Consider the following 21,545-nt stretch of genomic DNA (forward strand, 5'->3'; position numbering starts at 1 on the left):
AGATCTAGTCTGGTGACGTAAGAGCAAGAATTAGGACTTGATGTTGAGCATTAGTTAATATTGGCGAGTGAGTTGTCCTCTGAAATGAATCCCGTTTCAATTTTTTCGGTTTTCTGTCGTAAGAGATGTCAAATATTCTACTGACTTCAGTCAGAGAAGATATGAGCCTTGACCTGACACATGATCGGCTTCCTTAAAGCCGGGTTCATCGGGAGCCAGGAGACACGGTCGGATGGCAGGTCAGGCAGCCGGACACACGGCAGAAATGACGAGAGAAAGGCGTTTGTTGCCCTCAGATTCCGATTCAGTCTCTGTTATTCCGTCTATAAACGAACACACGTGTAGACTTTCCTAAGCTCAGCACATAAACAACCTGACCACTGTACTCGGTCTTGGCTGTTACAACCGACAAAAAGAAATACATGTGTTTCTATACAAAGATACATCAGGTAAGTTCAGGTGGACACTTTAAAACGTCTAAACTGTGGAACCCAGCTTCAGGAATGTGGACCTTTTTTTTTTATACATTCCCGTGTATCCGTAGCATCCTTTTCAAGCGTATGTAAACACTTTTATTAGCAGCTTTACTTACAAAGTATACCAACCCTTGCCTGACAGCTCAACTAGTGACCGTGTGTAAACACATTAACACAGCAAATAAAACACACTGCGGGAGCCTCTTCTAGAGACCGTTGCAGTTTCAACATGAATTCTGCGCGTTAAGCAGTCATCAAATGACATCCTCGTTTGAAAGGATGACCGAACGAACGGTAGATAGAAACACTGGAGCCTGACGTGAAACTGTCCCATGCGGGCGCCTTCTAAACCGAAGCACTGGACTGATCGGAAAATGACTCACCAGTGGTTTTTTCATCTGCCAGCTCTGCTGTCGAAGTCTCAAAATGTTCAGGCGTCTAAAACTTACGGTTATGATTAAGAAAAGGTAGCGGTCATGGTTCAACCACACCTACGTTTACTTTCAGTAGGAGGCGGGACTCAAACTGTGACCTGCTGTTTTATATTAATGTCACAGGACTTTGTTCTGGGTCAGGAAAGTAATAATTTGTTCCAATTATTTACTTTCATTTCATAAAGATGTCATTTGTCAGGAAAAACCTAAACGTAGCTTGTTTTAAGCGTTTTAAATGACACACACACAGAATGAAAGAGGCGTTCAGAAGTACTCAGTCAGTGTAAGGGCCTCTCAGAGCGGACGACTAGTTATTACTAACACAAGCTACTAGATGGAAAAGTGCTTTAATGTCAACTATTGAATACACACAGTCACCCAGTGTAAACGTGCAGTAACTGAAAATGGCCACGAACTGGTCCGTTAGCATGAACTGATTTAGCCGCTGATCACATGGCTGTGACGCACGATCATACACACACACACATTAAGCACAGCTTTGAAGAACTGACTTAAGGCTTCGACCAAGCAAACAGAACGTGTGGTGACACACACACACACACAGTGATGAGTTATAAAATGACTGCAGAACAATGCATGCTCACACGTCAGAAAGAATGTCTGTGTGTGTGTGTGTGTGTGTGTGTGTGTGTGTGTGTGTGTGTGTGTGTGTGTGTGTGTGTGTGTGTGTGAAGAGCCGAGGAAGCGACACACATTACTACTGTCTGATGCCTCGGTGGAATTCATGCATTTATACACACAGACATGCGTATTTAAGACTTTTTCTATGCAGTGTGTCGCTGCGTCACAGCGGTTCATGGATACACACTCACACAGAGCTCCGCTGTGTCCCGATGCCTCCGCCGCCGTCACAAGGCCGAGCTTTGTCTGTTTCTCTCTGTGCTTCTCTGTCTCGGTTTTATTTATTTTTTAATCGGCCAGTTGGTCTCTGTCTCCCTCTGTCTATCCGGATCCTGGACCGAGTCTCCGTGTAACGCAGCTTCTTTCTCTTGTTCTTCTGTCGGCGACAAACTGAAACGAAGAAATCAGTTTAACTTCCAGAGCGAAAACATTCATTTACTTCTTCTTTTCCCTTCAATTACACTTTTCACATTTAACTTCCACCCAGCTTCCAGTTGGTTACGACTTGCTTCTAAAGTAGAGCCTTTATTCATGTTGTGTTGTATTTACACTAAATGGCCTTAAAGTAAGCGTGCGCATACTTTTGTGTACTTTTGGTCTGGAGCTGGTTTTTTGTGGTTTGGGCTCCGATCAAGGCGAAATCTTTATGCTCCACCCTGACAACCCCCTGTTTATTTATATACAACCAATCTGCCAGCAGTAGGTTTCGGAGGAAACATTGTTACACTTTCTGTTAACGAAACGAGGAAACGTTCATGATGAGCCCATCAGCAGAATGTATTTCATTTGTTTTCTGCCAAAATACCTTGCGGCTTCATTAAACTTTTTATGGTTGTGTTTAAACGCTTGAATCAAGTTACAGAAAGATCATAGTCTGATTTAATATATAAAGAGTCTGCAGTGCTCGAGACTCCATGTGTTTATTAGCATTTACATGAAACCACGATCTGTCCCAAACCTTTGCCGAAGAATTTTGTCGCCTAAGCTTTTACAACACGAGGGGAGTCAGGATGTGAACGTCGGACTCGTAGCCAAAGACCTGCCATCCACCCTGACCACCTCCCTACAACTCCGGTGCAGTACATAGAGGTCGCGCTTCATTCACTCGCGTGCGCTTCCGACGTTTGACGAGCTTTTGGCGAAGGCCCTTTCGTGTTGCAACGTGAAAACGCTGCCAGGTGCAAAGAGAGGTCCAGTTTGGTGTGGAAGAACTTGACTGGCCTGCACAGGGCCCCTGACCTCAACCCCATCCAACGCCTCTGGGCCGAACTGGAACAGCGACTGTGAACCGGACCTTATCGCTGTTGGAGCTCACCGCCGCTCTTGTGGCTGAGTGGGAGCAGCCACGGATGCCAGAGGGGTGGAGGCTGTTATAGCAACAGGGTAATATTCATTGTTTTGGAATGAGATGCTCAACTTTAACAAGTGGGTGTAATGTTTGGGTGTCTACATACTTTTGGCCATGTAGTTTTGTTAAAGGAGTAAGTGGGGTTATGCATGTTCATCTTCCTCTACATAACGAGTAAGAGAGAAAATGCTCAATGACTGACCGTGAGACTGTTGAGATTTTAGAAAATTTTCCCGACTGACCTTCTCAGATCAGCTTCATCCTTCATGTAAATAATGTTTTGTACCCGACAACTGGTCTGCAACGTTTTTGGCTTGTATCTTCTTTCGTTTCTCAGATATGGAGGCTTTAAAAAAAAAAAGAAGGGGTCGTGGCTCTAATAAACGAGAGTTGCTAAAAAATTGTTCCATTAAAAAGTTCCCCAAGTCATTGGTTTTGAAGTATTGGTGGCTACATGCTTCAGGTTATGCACGAGGGGGGACCCAGCAGATATCCTCTCTCCTGGTTTAACTGGAAGTCTTAGAGGGACCATGAGGATGCATAAATGTTACATCGTATTTCCAATTGACTGTATCTGCAGACAGACTCCTGACGTCGCAGTAGTTTGTTCCATCGCTGCTGGAAGATTCCCGCACCTGACGCCCTGCTGACCTGCAGATGGTTCGGCACGACTGGAACAAATGAGTGGGTCCCTCCTGTGCACATCCTGAAGATCATGGATGCCGCACTTCCACCGGGTCTGGAAAAGGACATCGTTGCTTTGTTTGGACTCTTAAATTGGAGACTATTTCTTCAGAGTCTCTGAAACACTTTTTTGCAGAATGTCTGTTGTAGTAAAACATGCAGTGTTTAATAACTTTTAATAAATATAGTGTGTTTCAAGGTACCAATTTATGTGCATTTACTAAATAAAAGCATTGTTTTTAGGGTAAACTTTTTCATACATGGCCAATATGCACTTTGAAATAAAGGTGTGAAATCGTTTTTTTTTTTTTTTTCATTTTTAGTGCCTCATAGATCAGAATTTTGATTATTTTCAGACGCCCACCTAGTTCCTCAGAAAGTACTAAAACATGAGTATTATATATAAAAGATCTGATGTGGTGCAGTGTGAAGATAATAGTGGGCTCCAGAGCACGAAATAATTTTTTACAATACAATTTTCAGAAGGACATAACTTGGCAAATATGCAGCCGTAGGCCAAACATTTTAGAAGTTAAAGAAAGACGTCTGATAGTGTAGAAGAATCCCTGAAGATTTCAAGCATGCAGCATGAATAGTTCCAAACTAATGACTTGGGGAACTTTGCAATTTTTTTAGCAACACTTTAGCAACAAGGTTTATTAGAGCCACAACCCCTTTTTTTTTTTTTTTTTCTTTTTAAAGCCTTCACATCTGAGAAACTAAAGAAGATTCAAGCCTTAAATTTTGCAGTTGCTGGGTAGAATGACATTATTTACATGAAGTATGAGAGGAGGCCTCTGTCGATCTGACACGGAACGACCCTGATGTCTATTTTTTTTTTTCTTTCTTGTTTTGTTTCTGTCTCAATCTGAAGCATCTGTCTTTTTAAATCCATCCGTATCTCTCCACCACTGGACGCCTCTATTATTAGATGACCGAAATTGTTTCCTTGCCTGTGATTCCCAGTTTCGCACCATCAGAAACCCTTCGCTGAGTCACTGTACATTTGACGAGTTGAGCTTGCAGATTGCTCACTTCAGCTCCAGTGGCCTTACAACTTGCTGAGTTGTCACATCAACCCAAATGTCCACAGCAGTCAAGTTTTCAAAATCGAGAATTAGGGCTGCTGCAGCCAAGTAACAGAAAACAACTTCAGGCGGCTGGTTGCTCTAGGGCTTTTTTTTTTTTTCTTGGGGGGGGGGGTGAATGTTCATCTAAAATATGAAAATGTATTCTCTTTATATTCATATAACGTGGCTGGTTTGTCAGTGCAGCTACATATCAGCTTTCTCCAGTAAACAAACACAAAAAAAAACCCCCGAACTGATTCAGTCATTAGGAATCGAGGTAAAAAATATAGACATAAAAACAGACCAAAGGCAGGCAAAATGATTCACTTGAGCAGACAGTAAAAGAGGGTGTCTGCTAGATGAAGGGAAATGAGAAGTTCAGTCACAGACAGCCGAAGTGAGGGAGGAAGCGAGAGAGATGCGGTAAAGGAGGGATGAAAACGCATAAACTGAACAGCAGGGGTATGGAAAGCGAAGGCTTCTGCGAACACGACAGTGAAGATGATGGAAAGGGAGAGATGAACAGGAGCGGTAGAGCAGAGGAGCAGAAAGAGAGAGAGACAGAGATAGAAGAGGACAATAAAAGAATCGGAGCTTTTGGAAATTTGCTAAAAGAGAAAATGCTTTTCCACTCAAATCTAGCAGACACTTAGGAGAGAAATTAAGAGAAAGGGGGTGTGATGAAAATGAAAAATAAGATGGAGGGAGGAAGGAACTGTAGCTCGAGGGAGTTGGCACACGGACAGGAGGTGCTTCATCTCTCCTTCTCTTTTTAATCTGCTAATGCACTCTCTGGATCCTGCAAAAGCAACGGGGGGGGGGTTGTTGTTAATGAGAGCCAAACACCAGCCTTCGTAAAGGAAGGAGAGGAATGACGGAGGGCCGATGGGTGGACTAACGACATCGAGGGTTAATGGGTGGAGAGACGGAGGGAAGGATGGATGCAGCTGGGTCAGCCCTTCCTCCAAACAAGGTGCAACGGGGACCATTTGGAAAGGCTCAGGTCTAGATGGACTTAACGGTGCTGCGAGCAGCGTTTTAACATCAATAAATCATCACCACGTACATCTGGAGACATTAGTGTAATTGCTATGAACGAACAAGGCCATTTCTGAGAAGGCCCGACACATACAGTGTATCTCAGTGTGTGAGCCAGTGGAGTGGATGCGGTGGTTGCCGCTGTCCAGAAGTGCTGATACTGCGGTGCCAGGGTCTAGTATCAGATTGAGAGATTGTCACACAGGGATCGATACTGATAGAAACAATGCGAGCTTCCTTCTTCGGTTATCGTGGAAATACTCTACGGTATATTCTCCTCTCACCTACTATTAGTTTACTGAATACACACCGTCCAGCTGTGGTCGTACAGTCCGCAGATGCCCGACGGTACGGTGACAAGCCTTTACTAGGACCACTGCCGTAGTCGTGATAGAGGCAGCTGCTGCACTAAGAAATACATCGTTTTTAGTATTTTGGATTCCATGTATTTTTAAAGCTGAATTAACAGAATTTTTTTTTTTTCTTTTTTTTTTTTACCACTTGGGGGCAGCAGAACAAGCTGAAAAAAAAAAAGAAAAAACATGGACATATTATCTCCTTATGAAGTCGACGTGGCAAATGTCCGTATTCCTGTTTTTAATTTTTAATTTTAACGATCTCCTCAGTGTCGTCTAACACACAAAGACAGGACTCTGCTGAATAACGTGACCATCATGTAGGACCGCCAGTTCTAGTTATTTCAGCTTTGTTTCCGTTTGTCAGGTTCACGTGGTCGAGCCTCGGCCACTGTTGCTGTGGAGACGCCGGCCAGTTATTGCATCACTTCTGACTTCACCATTGAGCCAGAATCTGACGGCGAACCGAGTGTAAAATCAGTTTTATTAACAGCGGTTGGGAAAACACGCAACAGAATTTTAAGCTCTGTGATTGGATGTTTCTTTGCCGAATTGCTCGGCGGTAGTCGCAGTTCACTTCTCAGCTCACGTTTTGCTGTACTTTCTGATTCGGAGAGGGAGTTTCGCGTCCATCCAAACCGCAGAAGAGCTCCGACTGTGGGTCATTTAACATCTTCTGTGGGAAGACTGATTATTTCCGGAACCAGGGGTGCCCGAAACAACTCCTCCCACTTTGTACCTCTATGGCATGAAGGCAACGCAGGTGCTCAACCTGACAGGTGTACCGTGAGCCCAATACTCAGTCTCCCCTCGGCTCTGTTTTTGGTCTCCTCCAAATCCTGAGGGGGGAAAAAAAAAAAATCCGGCTCTTTAGCTGCGAATTTCCTCGCCAGCTGGTCTCTAACTTCATCTGGCTGCTGTTTTGTGCAGGGCAGATAGTGAAAGCGGGTTTGTCGGAGCTGTTCTGCTGAAAACAGCTGCCTGCTGCGGATGAAAAGTAGGATTCATAATAGCGTAGTTTCCAGTTTAGAAAAAAAAAAGGAAATGAGAAAAGAAAATGAAGAGGCGGAATATTTAAAAGATTCCGTGTGGGTTCGTCAGTATGAGTAATACCTACTCTACCGTACACATGAAGTGCCCATGGTATCTGTGGATAATCATAAGCAATCTGCAATGTCAGCGGACTCCTGAACCCCACGTTGTGTCTCTCGAGGTGTATTTAGGCTCCTGGGATCCCTGTCGATGTGGAGAATGACGCCGTTGTCGTCGATACCAACCCTGATGATGTTTGGTGTCAGATTGGAACCAGAGTTGGAGGCGTCACCCACATCACGTCTCCACTGCTTCACAGCGCAGGACCAAACCATATTTTTGCTGAAGTAACACACAACCTGATCCACTTTTACTATTCAACAGCAGGTTTTAAATCCGTGTTAGGTTTCTGTGCAAAATGCAAGCTGTTATTGATTGTTGTGATCCTTGCTCTTCACAGAAGACGATGCAGAAAGAGATTTACGAGAATCGCGGTCTTAACGTTGACTCCAACCAAAAAACTGCACATTCAGTGGCACCTTTTTAAACAGCTTTTCCATGGAAGGGTGAAAGACTTTTCAGGAAGAGGGACAGATTAATGGCCTCGGGACAGTCTGGATAATGTGGGTGACTGAGTGGAAGGAGGGAGGAGGAGGAGGGATGGATGGATGGACAGCTGATGGATGGATGGGGAGAATTAGAGCCGGTCATAAATAGCTGAGCGACAGACTGACCACGGCATTCACTTCCTAGAAGGGATCGATACTAACCTGCCTCCGGCACTGGACAGTGGAAACCCTCTTTGTGTGTGTGTGTGTGATGTCATATTAAAGTGGGCAAACGTGGTGGCCCGGAGCCAGCCGCTTCTGGTTTTAAGATAAAATCACACTAATCCCGCCCGTCTTTTGTTTCCCCCGTTTGCTTTTCCTTTTTAAAGTGCTTCTTGGATTCTCCTCCTCCTCTTTCCGCCCCTCGCTGCATCTTTGTCTTCCCGTCCTTCTCTCCGTTTCTCCTTCCCTTTCTCTTCACACATGCTGCTTCGGTTATTCTCTATAAACTATTGTACTTCTATTATTAGATCAGAGCTAATGTTTGTGTTGGGAAATTGATTGTACTGACCTAGATTTAATACATCCCTGTAAACTTAACGTGCGTGTGCGTACACACAGTTCTTTTCCGCAACACATACAATCAGACATGGTCCATGAAGCACATGTGCGATTGGCTCATTTATGGCTCAAGCAGCGAGAATGGACCTGGACAATAGAAGGTATGTATTGTGCACGATGTGAAGCATGTTCTTCCTTTTGGTAGATTCATACAACTGTTACAAAAACACTATTTCTCAGAGGTGTATGTCCAACAGATATTATTCTTTAACTTTTTTAGAACTTGTGCCTTTATCATATCCTTTTTTCCCCCCATTTTTCTCTTTTTTTTGTGCAAAGCTGGTTATTTTCCTGCATTAAGCACAGTCATCAGAATATTTCTGGAGGGCAGATCAGCACTATCTTCCTCTTCTTCTATCTCCTTATTATTCGTTCCAGGAATGTTCATCACTGCAGTGTTCATCACATTGTTAACGGCATTGGCATTTATTTTCTTTGGCTTTTCCTTAAAGCCAAAGCTAAAATCGTGTGTTTTCTGTTGCATTCATTACAATAAAGACACGTCCTCCAGCATAAATGACCACGCAGGTCAATTGGGTCTGTTTCTGAAATATCTCAGAACTCCCAAAACTGTCGGCGGAGTTGCGTTGCGGGTGATGTAGGCTGCAGGTTTGGACAAGGAAGGAGAATGTGTGGAATAAAAGAAGACGTTATCTATGGTTCTGCTGCATCAGCCTCGATTGCCAGTATTATCGGAGTGCTAAGTCCTGTGGGATGCTAAATCATTGGTTTGCTCTTTTAAAGTTCTTGAGGATGCATCATTCCCTTATGGTTCAATATGCAAAACATTTTTCTTTTTAAAACTGAATTTTGATGGATTACCATTCCGATGTGTGACGTTCTACCTTCGTATCCTAATATCACTTTAGTACGAGTGTAAGGGAGCAGCTGCACGGAAACATTGCAAAGTAACGGCACCGAAATAATAGCATGTTTCTTCACTTTAAATAATCCATAATGAACCGAATACCCCCTCCGCCTCCACATTCGCGTCTTTGCTAAACGTGTTTGCTACGGAGGAAGACCGATGAGTTGTCTGTGTTGCGGGTTCACTGGTGTTTATCAAGGGCAAAAATTACTGACTCATTTGTCCTGTTAAACACCCGGATCACAGGGAGAATTCATTGGGAATGGATACATAGCAGGATATACTGTGTGTCATACGTTGCCAAAAAGTCTAAAAAAAAAAAAACAGCCCGTATAGCTCGTCACAGCAGTTATTTGGTCTTCGGAGCTTAATGCTGCCAGTACTGTGACAGATTCAGAGGGAAACTGGCTGCGAACAAGTAAAGGGTATACTGTGAATTCTGTGTGTGTTGTGCCCCGATGATGGTGCCAGACATGGTTACTAAATATGCAAAGCCTCTATACGTTTCAACCACTCAGCTACCTCCAATTTCCTGCTATAAAATCCATTTCCAGCCCCAAACCAGCAGGAACACAGTGCTCCATTAGATTTGATGAGGTGGGGAATGTGGTTTGGGATCGAATGAGCTTAGTGCACGTGCAATTTAGTGTGTGTGTGTGTGTGTGTGTGTGTGTGTGTGTGGGGGTGCGCGCGCGCACGTGCAGGCTAATGTTGTTTGTGTCCAAAACATGGAAAGTGCAGCTTTGGCGACTTTGACTGTGCGGTTTAAAGAAGCAGACTTTCCCTCTCTGTGTATTATTTTCTTTTGTCCGTCTCCGTCTCCGTGCCTGCATCTCTGCCCGCCTCGGTCTCTTTATCCCACCCTCTCAGGGCAGTTACAAGTGCGGGGAGAAGTGTCTCTGAGGCAGAATCACCGGAAACTGTAGCAGCATTGTTCTAAACAAGAGCGCGGATCAAGACACATTCGCGGTATTGCACAGTGATGATGACGCGTCGGCACCTTTTTTACCGCTTGATCATTCTGCCTTTGTGTTTATCTTTGCTGCTTATTTTGATGTTTCATTTCGCTCCCTCTCTCGCTCTCTCTCTCCCACTCCTCCTCTTCCTTATGCTTCCGTCTAAGTTACTGAAATATTTAACAAGGCCCGTGCTATTTTGGGAACGCCTGCCATTCGCTCTGTAGCTTAGAACCGCAGCGTAATGGCTCTGGACGTGAGGACTGACTTTGCACTCACGGTCTGCGCTGATGCATTTGATGAAATCCTAAATGCTATTTATAAAGATATATATAGAAAAAATAAAGTCCGGAAGGTGAAAAGTCGCCTTCCGTTCGTGATTCATGCTTTGTGAGTGAATCTGGAGAAGCACACTAAGGCTCAAATAGCTCTTTTTGGTCAGAATGAGTTTGGGTTAAGTCACGGTTAGACTTCGTCTGGAGCTTAGTATCGATTCGCTTTTCAACTGCTCATAATGAGGAATGTATTTAGTAAATAAAGCTCATTAGACATGCTCAGGTCTATAACAACCCAGCAGGCTTCTCATTGAAATGTTTCGAAATGTGTATCTTCTACAGTCTATCGATCCTGTAGATAATGGATTTCGAACAGACGCAACCAGCATCCAGATTTTGGCAGTAATGGGAACTGAGGAGCTGAAGTTAGGGACCAGTGGGCCAAGAGAGGATTTCAGATTTCTGTCAACAGTATTTGGATTTATTTCATAGACACTCGAAACAACTTCATTTTTATCCAGACGTCCTCCCCTTATGTGCAAAACTTCCTCTTTAGAGAATGACGCCGTAATAACTTCTGTTCTGTCAGTAGCTTCCTGAGCATTTTGTTAGAACCCACACTTGTAGCTGGATGTAAGTAAGAGTATAAATGGCAGTAGAAGCAATTTTAATGCAGAAGCAGTTTAGACATTTTCTAACCACTTTGCTAAAGGATACTTTCGTGAGATGAACAGATACAGACGGTAGCTTTGCACTTCACCCCTACATCATGCTATTGGCAAATTTAACTTAAATCTCGGGCACGTAAACATGCTTTTATATTTGATTAGTGTAGGTTGATATTTTCACTCTACAACATGCAAAGTTCCAAAATAATGTAGAAACTCTCTGCTTGTCATGTCATTTGAAAGTCTGGGCTGCGTTGATTCAGCCGCTGTCTCCGAAGATCAGCTGTGAGGAGTGCACCCGTTTTTTTTTTTGTTTTTTTTTTGTTTTTTGCCTTTTGCCTGAAGTCAGTCGCTGATACGTGTACTGATCGCAAACTTCAGTACATCTGCTTGAAACGCCTTCTTTGTCAGTCTGAAAAAGCTTTGAACAATGAAAATAAACCTCTGTATCTCAGTAGGAAATTGAGCCCGGTGCCCCGGAATAAATCAAGACTTGTTAAAAAACAAATAACACAGATTGAATTTTGGGAAAGGAAAAGCAGCTCTACCGCGGCCGTCCTCCTCACGAGTTCTGGCTCGGGCCTGAGCCGCCTCGCTGAACGCACTGCGTGACGGACAGGACGTCACCAAACGTCGCTTTCGTGGAAATGTAGGTCAAGCTGAAAGGAAAGCATCTCGAACCCGAGTAGTTATGTCTCGTTTTGGGCTAATTTTGATAGAGCTAGTCATCAGTTTGAATAAGAGAGGACATTACGCCACACGCCGCTGATGGACAAAATGCTTGACCCCCCCCTCCGTTACCTCGAACAGGGTAAAACAATGCTGCGAAAACGTGTCATCCGGGGTTGATATGAGCTGAGAGAAAATATGGAGCAGGATTACACCTGATGAGTCACAGCGCTGACTGAGGAGAATGACTCATTGGCTTTGCTAACGCCGCATCCGCCGTATTATGTCATGACAATAAAAGAAATGAGCGGAAAGTCAGTCTGAAAGTTTCATGGTGTGCGTATGGCAAATAGTTTGATAAATCAACTGCCCCAACATGAGTAAATTAAATGTAGACACAAGATAGATGATCTGACATGATGATGAATACGGAGCACCAGCGTACAGAAGATTAGTCTCAAGATGCGTTCAGTCACATCTGCTGCAGCTCGGAGAGTTACGCTTCGACTTTTAAAACGGGCGAGTTGAGTCGAACTAATTGCGTCTGAAGTCGACTCACGGCAGCGGTTTCATTCTCCCGATCCGCTTGTTCCTTAATGCAGTCATTTCATTGAATCACCTGTGTCCACCACTTCCTTTGGTGTTGCAGATGGTCACAAGTAAACTTTCAAACACGCTTCAGCTGTAGTTTGGACTGCAGGACAAATTGCAGTCTCCTCTTTGCTCGCTGATAACAAGTCAGTTTAAAACTCCAAAGAGGCCGTAAAACCCTGGAAAGTAAGTAGAAAGGCAGAGAAAGAAAAAGTCACGTGAGGATGTCGTACGGTGAAAAGACCGTTCCGGGTATTTATGTCCACAACCTTTCACTCGCAATATACGATCCACACGAAACTCCTGGCTCGTGCAGTCGGCACACAACAAGGCCGGGACTTTCAGAAATCGAGCTCCCTCCTCCCCGGTGTCCTCTTGTATTAGCATGTCCTTGTGTGTGGATTTTGAATGTTTCCTTATGTGCGCTCACGGCCACCGGGGCTCCGCCGGGGGCTCTGGGAGCTCGGGCACGGTCTGCGTCAGCCTCGTTCAGGCTTTTTTTCCAAAGCGTCGGCACAGTCGCACCAAGTCGTCGCAATAAATGGATAAAACCTTGATGTGAGTGTCCCGACCGAACTTGGTCATAAAGCATGAAAACGCCACATTCACAAGCTCTGTCAAGGATGGAGTCGGGGCGGAGGAGTCCACAGCAGCCGCGTAATATGAAAAATCTCTGCCATTCAGGGCCAAACACTAGGCATTTGAAATCCTCATGCAACGGATGAGTCACTAACGGTACGGAGGATTTAAAAAAACTCCCCCACCCGTATTGAGCCGCAGTCCTTTAAGAGGCATCTCTTGAGACAACGGCTCTGACTGCTGTGGTTGACCCCAGTGATTCAGAGGACCACAAATGATCTGTGCAGTAAATCACAGAGTGGTGAGCCAAGTCTCGTTCTGCCCATTTCTTTTTTTCTTTCCATTTCCATACCAACATTTTCCTTTTGTGGGGCCTTGGGTCTACGTCTGAGAGGGTGTGTGCGCAGACGCGCACGGAGGCACGTGCATCTCTGAGTACAGTGGCCGATCCAGCCGTCAGTCACGCTGACGGACTGACGGCAGCTCAGGCTCTGTCTTTGTATCTCAAATTAAAGTTCAGAGCACGGCGAGATACCGACTCCACTTCCCTCTCTTTTCCTCTTCTTCTCATTCCTCTTAATTCCCATTCTCGTCATCGCAGTTTGCATTCCAGGCAGACACCTGACCCTGGCTGGTATTAGGCTCACAGCCCAGTCAGGTAGGTGGGGTTGGCGGGACTGGGGACTGGGGCCGGCTCGGTTTCTGCTTACTAATAACGAGGATTTGAAAGGCTCATGAACGAGATTGGAAAATACAGATATAGCCCGAGCCCGGTTTGTTTGATCTGCGGGTTGCGCAGATTTAGATTGGTGTCATGAATAGATAAGAGGACTTGTGTAATTTGTGTGTGTGTCATGTGTGAGCGAGGGAATGATGTTTAATTTAAATAAGTCTGCCAGCTTGCCATCTCTTTGTACGTGCATCAGCTTATGCGTCTGAACGTGTGGGTGCTGAACATTTAAAAACTAGAAGTGGAAAAGGGCTCGTTCACGCAGGTAGAGCAGAGGACGCCGTGCAGCAGAAACAGCCTTGGGTTAGTTCTAAATTTGCTCCGTCAAGATGGCATCTGTTCAATTGGGACAAACTTACTGACTTCTACACGATGGATTTCTCATCCCTCTACAGAGGGCCCTAATGGTCGAAGCCGCTCTGTTTCGCCCGAAAAGAAAGGTGATTTCAGCCTGACGGCCTTCGTCGTTCGCTTCTCCGTTGAATAGGAATCCGTGGTGTTGTGCTCTGACGGGAAAAAACTGCTTGTCAGTGGCCGTTTGTGTGTCCTGCCGCCTGCGGAGACAAAACCTGAGGAAAGAGAATAAAGAGACGGAGACAGAGAGAGAGCAGCGTCTCTATGACGGTTTCCATTTCCTGCAGGCCGTTTGCATTTAGGGACTGAGAGTCAGCACATATGCTGAATCTCCACTGAGTTAGTGTTCGTAAGCTGCTTCCTCTCTTACTTTCATCTCTTCCCTCTCCATCTTTGCTTGTTTAGCTTTCCTCTTCTGTGTCTTCATTTTCCATGACCTCTTTTTCCTTTTGAAATTTCTCAATATGTCTTTTTTTCTCCCGCAATGTTTCTGCAGATCACTCGAGCTTGATGCAGATCTGTCTCAGTGCGTCTTACATAGTCCGCCCTCCACTTGCCTCCCACTCTTGCTTTTTCTTTTCACTCTGTTTCTCTTTCTCTCTCTGCTTTAGTTGCATGTGCGGAAATCTACAGAAATGTCCTAATAGTCTCGAACGCAGTCACTCCCACAAACACGCAAGTCTAGGGCCTTTATTCCGCCTCGCCGTTCTGTGTGAAAGGCACGAACGTACGAACGCGGAATCGGGGGACATCGCTGTTCCGCCTTTAAGCCGGCAGCGGAGGCGGCGACAGAGCCGGCGCGGCGGGACAGGCGCCAACGGCGTTGTGTTACACGTCACGCCTCTGAATCCAGACCGCCGGCAAGCTATCGGAAATCACACGCCGGGGCGGCGTTATGCCGGCTTTGCTTGGATCAGTGTAGACGAGCAAAGGCGGCACATAGAGGGGTCGTCTTAACAACAACATAGGGGCTATCTGTTTTTAAAGGAGGCTTTTCATGGGACTCATGGCTTGTGACGAAGCAGGGTGACCAGGATTTTTTTTCATGAGAGTCTGACATTATGTGCATGTCATCGAGTCGGTACTGCTCGGGGCACTTTGCTTCTTGGTTGATTTCATTCTCGTCCTACATAATTGCACAACTCTGCAAAAATAATGAACCATCACTAACAGAATTGATAGAACCCAGGAAGACAAATCAGCGCTGGAGGTGCTGCCTCAAATCCCCGAATGTGGACAAAACGAGACGTAAGACGATCGAATGTTTAGCAGAACAATTCATCTCTGTAAAAAAACAGATACACGGTGTTCAGCTGGGTCTTTACTCAGCCGTCAGAACACGTCTGCTAACTGCAGGCTCGGTGTGCATTTCTTCACAGCTGTCGTACAAAGCTGTCAGGTGACCTAACGGTGAGAGGGGGTTAGCCCCTCCCGTTGTTGTGATGGCCAAGTTGTTGACTGAAGAAACATGAGCCGACCTCTGTGGAAACTGAAGAGAAGTCCCCACTGTCTGAAATGTTCACGTCGAACACCGGGGCTCCGATGCCTTCGAACTACAGTTTGGCCACTTCTCCGTTGCTTCTTCATATTCACATTTTCTGTTCAGTTTTAAGATTATCTGGATGTTTTGTACATTGTTCTTTGCAAATATAAAAAGATTAAGGTGATAAAAGATTGGAGAAGAGATTTGTTAGACTCGGCAAATCGGGAATTTTACCAACTTGGAAATTAATCCATAGCATAAAGGGAGGAATTGGAGCTGAGCATTAGAGAGAAGCTAAGATCCAAGCAGCTATACTTAAATTATCTTCTACAATGATGATTATGTGGAGAAGTTTTTCTCAGATTAAGGAATAAAGCATCTTAAAGGCCTTGTGGCACAAGGGCGTTAACACTGCCAGCTGAGACGCAAAAGTGTGTGGTAATGACGAACTTTGTGAGCACGTTGCGACAAAGATTCAGGTGTTGTAGTCTAAGATGCACGGAGGTCAGGCTGCTTTTGTTGAGAGCTTGGTGGGAACAATGTGGGCAAAACAAGTTAAATATTGTCTGTGTGAATTTTGAAGCCTGGGCGAGAAAATAAGGGAGTGAAGTTTGGAAATAAAGGAACAGTGAGCTCCCACGGCAAAGGACGCATTTCCATACCACTGGACAGAAACGGGGCTGAGCAAATTCCCAGAAGCACTGCGCTCAGTGTGTGTGTGTGTGTGTGTGTGTGTGTGTGTGTGTGCGTGTCCCAGCCAGAGAAAGAGAGGAAGAAAGAGATGCTGCATGCATCCAAATATGCACATTTTTTTGCATTTGAAAGCCTGGACATATGCATGTTGGCCTTTCTGTGTGCACCATATTGCCCTGTGTGATCACATCGTATGTGCACGTATATATGGATGCGTGGGTGTGTACTTGTGCTTCTATCTTTGTGAGGACCAGTTTGAGTCTTAGACCCTGGGTGTGTGGACATTTTGGAAAAGTGAGGACATTTTGTCCGGTCCTCATGATCTTCAAAAGGCTGTTTGAGATCTAAGACTTGGTTTTAGGGTTCGGGTTGAAACGAGGTTTAGGTCAGGGTCAGGGAATGCATTTTGTCAATGAGTGTCCTCACAAAGATAGGACTGCAAGTATGTCTGTGTGTGTGTGTGTGTGTGTGTGTGTGTGTGTGTGTGTGTGTGTGTGTGTGTGTGTGTGTGTGTGTGTGTGTGTGTGTGTGTGTGTGTGTGTGTGTGTGTGTGTGTGTGTGTGCGTGTGTCTGTATTAGTGTATGTTAGAGTGTGTGTATAACGGATCTATAACCTGAACTGAGAGCACCTTCCCGTTAAAAGGTATTGATCTGGCGAACCTTCTCTCCTCCCTGCGTCCCGTCTCGGTCTCTCTCTCTGCTAGCCTCTCCCTCTTTAAGTCTACGTCTCTCGCCCTCTCTCTCTCTGGGGTGGTCTCGGGTTCCCTGAATCATTACTGTATGGAGACAGGAGGATGGAGGGAGGGAGACGAGGATCATATGACCCACCAGAGGCGACGGTGTGATTGAGGAAGGACATGGAGAACCGATAGCCGGGTCATATGACAGAGTGAAAGGGAAGGAAGAACAAGAAGGATAAAAAGAGGAGACAGATCCAGGAGGGAGGAGACTGGATGGATGGAGATGAAGAAAAAAGGGGAGAGCACATGTCAGGCCAACGTAGGAGACGGTTACGGGAAAGAGAAGAGGGAAGGGAGCTGAGAAGCCAGAGGAGGATGTACAGTACGTATGGAGGACGAGGCGAGTGGTGCGGTGGATGATGGGAATTGACAGGAGGATGTGGGTGCCGGTGGGAGTAATGTAACACTGGGGGGGGGCGCTGCACTTGTCCTTCAGCCAGACATGTGAGGTCAAAGACATGACTGACAATTGACCGCAAACACGTATTCATCGTTATTCTCGTCCTGACCTTACATACTACCGGCAAACTAAAGGAGAGGTTCACATTTTTTCAAGCTGTCTTAAAACATTACTCAGGTGTCCGTATGTATATTATTATTATTATTATTATTACTATTCACAGTTTTTGCTTGCTGTAATCATTCCTCCCGTTCTTACTGACTATTAAGATACTGACGGGGAACAATATCCACAGTCCTTTAAAAAAAAAAAAAAAATACACGGAATGAGGATTTTAGGTCTTTTAGTACCAAGTTCCCTCGTTCTGTTACGATCTCTCCACTCATCACAGAAATACTGTCTGAGAAACAGAAAGAGGGAACTCTGCATTGAAAAGAATCAATCTCTTCCACTGGAAGAAGGCTCCAACTAATGATTATTTTCCTTATGGATTCATCTACTCGTTATTTTCTCCATTAATCATTTGGAATGTAAAATGTTAGCAAGTGTCGATCACGAGGTCCCAAAACATCCACGGTGACGTCTTAATATTTCCCAAGGGACTCGGTCAACTGTCAGTGAAGAGCAAGTAAACCGGAAAACATTCACATTTGAGAAGCTGGACCCAGTGAATTCAAGAGGGGAAAAGAGAGGCAAGGGGTCGCTTTAGGGCCTGTGTACTGTCAGCTGTTTTGGATTTCTCCACGAATCCTATGAAGTTGAGCGTTGGCGGCGCTCGGCGTCACTTCTCTCCAACCAACCGATCGAAATCAGGAAGGGCGCTGGACTTCCGGTATCAACGCTGTCAACAGTTGGCGGAGCAGAAGCTGATCCTGGCTGTCACTGACGACCCAGTTATTTAGGATCTGACACTGAAGGGTGACCATGATCAATATTTGAAATCAAGAGCGTGGAGGGATGTTTCAAGGGCGGCGACTTTTGTCACAGGCGGTTTTCTAATCGTTAAAAGTTCTGCGGAAGGGCTAGAGGATGGTTTTTGTAACCTAGCAACAGTAAGCGCTCCAGCATCAAAAACAGCTGCGTGTGGACACAGTCCCTAACGGTCAGTGTGAACAGGGGGGACGACTGCGGCTGGAAGAAACTATCTGGATGTACAAATGGGCAGCAGCCTTGAGACAGGCCTTTCCTTTAAGCAAGACCCGCCACAGAACCGTCAAACACATTAACAGCCACACGCAAACACAAAGAAGCAGTGAACCGGGATGTGATTTCAACCAATAACAATGGATGGATTTGTAGTTGCAGTTGTCTAATTGAAGGACATGTTTAAGTGCTCATTAGATTGTACTACTCAACCCAGCCATTACATTGTCATCAACACCTGACCTCAGTCTGAATAATTAGATGTGACGTGTAATTTTCTACTGTGTATCTGTGAGTGTGTGTGTGCGCTTCCGACTCCCCTGCTTCTGATCATAAAATTTAATCTCTTCTGAGGGGAACAGTCGAGCTTCTCCTCTGCAAATCCTCCTCGCTGTTACTCTGCTGTGGAGAAGATGCAGCCACAGAGCATAAACCTCTCAGAGGATATGATTTGGAATAATTCACTTTTGCCATATTTTACATCTTCGAAATGTTTCCAGGGCTTTAAGCACAATTTACAAAATTCTCTCTAAATAAATCTTTAAAAGAATCTTTAGTCTGAATATGTGAAAAATCTAACAGACAAATCTCTTTCGAGCTGGTTGAAGTGTGTGTATTTGGGTTTTACACGTTGAGTCTGATGATCAACGAAAGTTGAATCCAAAAAGATTCCGATTGAGGATTGACTGTTTTTTTGTTTTTTTGTTTTTTTGAAGTAAATGCAGAAATCCGACACAGTGACCCTGAGGTGGTGGCTTTTCGTCCTCTGCCCGTGTCTATGAGGCATCAAACCTGTTTGAACACGCCCAGTGTCGTGTAAACAGAACCACAGCCGCTGTCCACATCCATCTTTTGGCCCGTATCCCTCCCCTTAAAAGGTGACCCAAAATGGGGACTGGGACTTCTCTTACAACAGTAAACGTTTAAAGCCTGATGTTGAAATCAACGGTGATGGATTAGTTTCACCCGCCAAATTAGCAGTCCCTGCAGGTATCCGTGATGCCGTTAAATCCTCGGATTTAAAGGCAGAGACTGAAAAGAGAAAAGGGAGCCAACCAGCTGGGAATCACTGAACTCTCCTTGACACCGGAGGTAAACGTTGTCGTAAATTCATGCTTGGCACTGAGAACCTGTCTCCCAATCTCGCTCACCAGGCTCCCAAAACCACCAAGCGACGGCGAGAGCGAGTTTAGATTCATGCCCTGAAAATACATTTTCATCAGAGTTTGTAACAAGCTTAGCGTGTATAAATAGAGCTATCCTGTGATCTTACTGGGTTTGTGTACTGATTTGATGTTGTGGAGGCTGCAGGCTGACCGGCCACGTGCTTCAGGGAGGAAACCACCGCATTCCTCTTTCCGCTAATTTGAAGACACGAGGACGCACTCAGACTTTGTTACTGAAAGATAAGGGAAGAAAAGAGGAGTCAGAAGTGGGGACGTAGAATATAATAGATAAAAAAAACACCGCTAGACAAGTCTGGTATTTAAGATGACAATAGAGGAAGTAAAAGAAATATAGCAAGAGGGGAATGACTAAGACGCAGTCAGACAGAGGAAAAAAGAAGTGAGGGAGGGATGGAGAGAGGAAGGAAGAAGGAGAGGACGTGTGAGACGCTGTATGAAAATACAGTGTCTCCTGTCACTCGCTTGAAGTGCCACTAAAAGCCTTTACAGCCGAAGCACAAAACTCTGATGAATCGGCCGTGAATGCAACAAGAGGAAGCTGACCTGATGATTTATTTACAGTACACAACCGCATTGGATCCACACACAGGCTACCGTGCGCTTAAACGTGTACGCGTATATACATTAGCTAGAGATCAATACTCGATCGTAACCACAAGCCACAGCTGATGATTTCATCTGCCCCTGTAAAGCACATTTCAACCAAGTTTCCAGAGAACTGAGGGAAGAAAATGTGAATATCAGGAGTCGGTTCATCAAGATAAACAACTCTCCAGTCGCTTTCAGTAAACCACCACAGAAGAAGACGACACGGCGAGACGAGGTCACTAAGAGAGCCGATCAGTCGGAGCTCAGACGATGGAAACTCAAGTGGAGAACGTGATGGAAACCTGACGTTTCTGTCGGTTCCGTGCGTTAATGTGAGAAAGGTTCCGGCCTCCTCACGGCTCCTCGCTGACCTGATGGTTGCCTCTCTTCACTCGGGGAGGGATGGGTGATACAGTAGAGTGAGAGAAGGGATGGGAAAAGAAGAAAAGAAAGAAACAGGAAAAGAGAAAAGATGGAAGTGATCAAAGCCATGTAAGTTGTGAGGACATAGTTCATGCTTTCTGTAATGAAAAGGGCATTTGTTCGCCTTTTCATGATTACTGGCTGAAGGTGCTAGGTGGCTTACCTTTTAATTAGCATGACATCATCGAACTGGAGAGACAAAGAGGTAGAACGAGCAAGAAAAGCATGGAGAGAGAGAGAGAGACGAGGCTTTCAGAGCTATTGATCTGAGCAAAGACAATCTGCCGTTTCCTTCTGGTGGGTGAAACATGCTGCTGACCTTGGAATAACATCATTAACTTTGATGAGAAACAAACTGGAAACAAACAGAAAATGACCAAGACAATGATCTGTTATTGGCCAGGCAGAAGCGGAGTGGATAATGAGGGAGATTCCGTCGTGATAGCAACTGAGACGCCACTCAAAGTAATGCACTGCTGCCGGTGTGTGCGAGATCATTAGAGAGGAAACGACAGGGGTTTGACTCGGGGGTTAGAGTCAAGAGTGAGCCGGATGAATCGATGGGTGGGACTCGTGCCGGAGACCATCAGCACGGCAGAAACGGAAACATGGGCATGATAAATAAAAAAAGATGCTAAAAGACACCAGCAACCGCGGCATTTTTACTTCGATGACATCTTGAATACCGCCTTAGGAGCTCGCTAACGCCGAGTCCTATTCATCTTTGAGCATCTGGACCAACCCCGTCTCCTACAAATTATTGTTAGTGTGATGGCAAAAGCTTTTTGGGGAAGATGCGATGCCAGAGTGAGGTTTTCCGCCGTCAGATTGTTTGAGCGGATCTGCGGTCAGTGTCCTTTCCCAGGCTGACGGGCCGATTGCCCGACCGATGGAGCCGCCGCTATCCCCTCCGGAGCCCAACCTGTGGGTGCGCATGCGCGAGAGGCTT

At 45.3% G+C, this 21,545-nt stretch overlaps 1 protein-coding gene across 1 annotated transcript in view; it reads left to right on the plus strand.

The window, feature by feature from the left end:
• pcbp4 (poly(rC) binding protein 4) overlaps nt 1-21,545 on the plus strand; it is a 143,080-nt gene that overhangs the window by 15,785 nt on the left and 105,750 nt on the right. The gene's annotated exons all lie outside the window — the stretch shown is intronic.

The sequence above is a fragment of the Xiphias gladius genome, chromosome 21, assembly GCF_016859285.1.
Source record: "Xiphias gladius isolate SHS-SW01 ecotype Sanya breed wild chromosome 21, ASM1685928v1, whole genome shotgun sequence".
NCBI classification, from domain to species: domain Eukaryota; kingdom Metazoa; phylum Chordata; class Actinopteri; order Istiophoriformes; family Xiphiidae; genus Xiphias; species Xiphias gladius.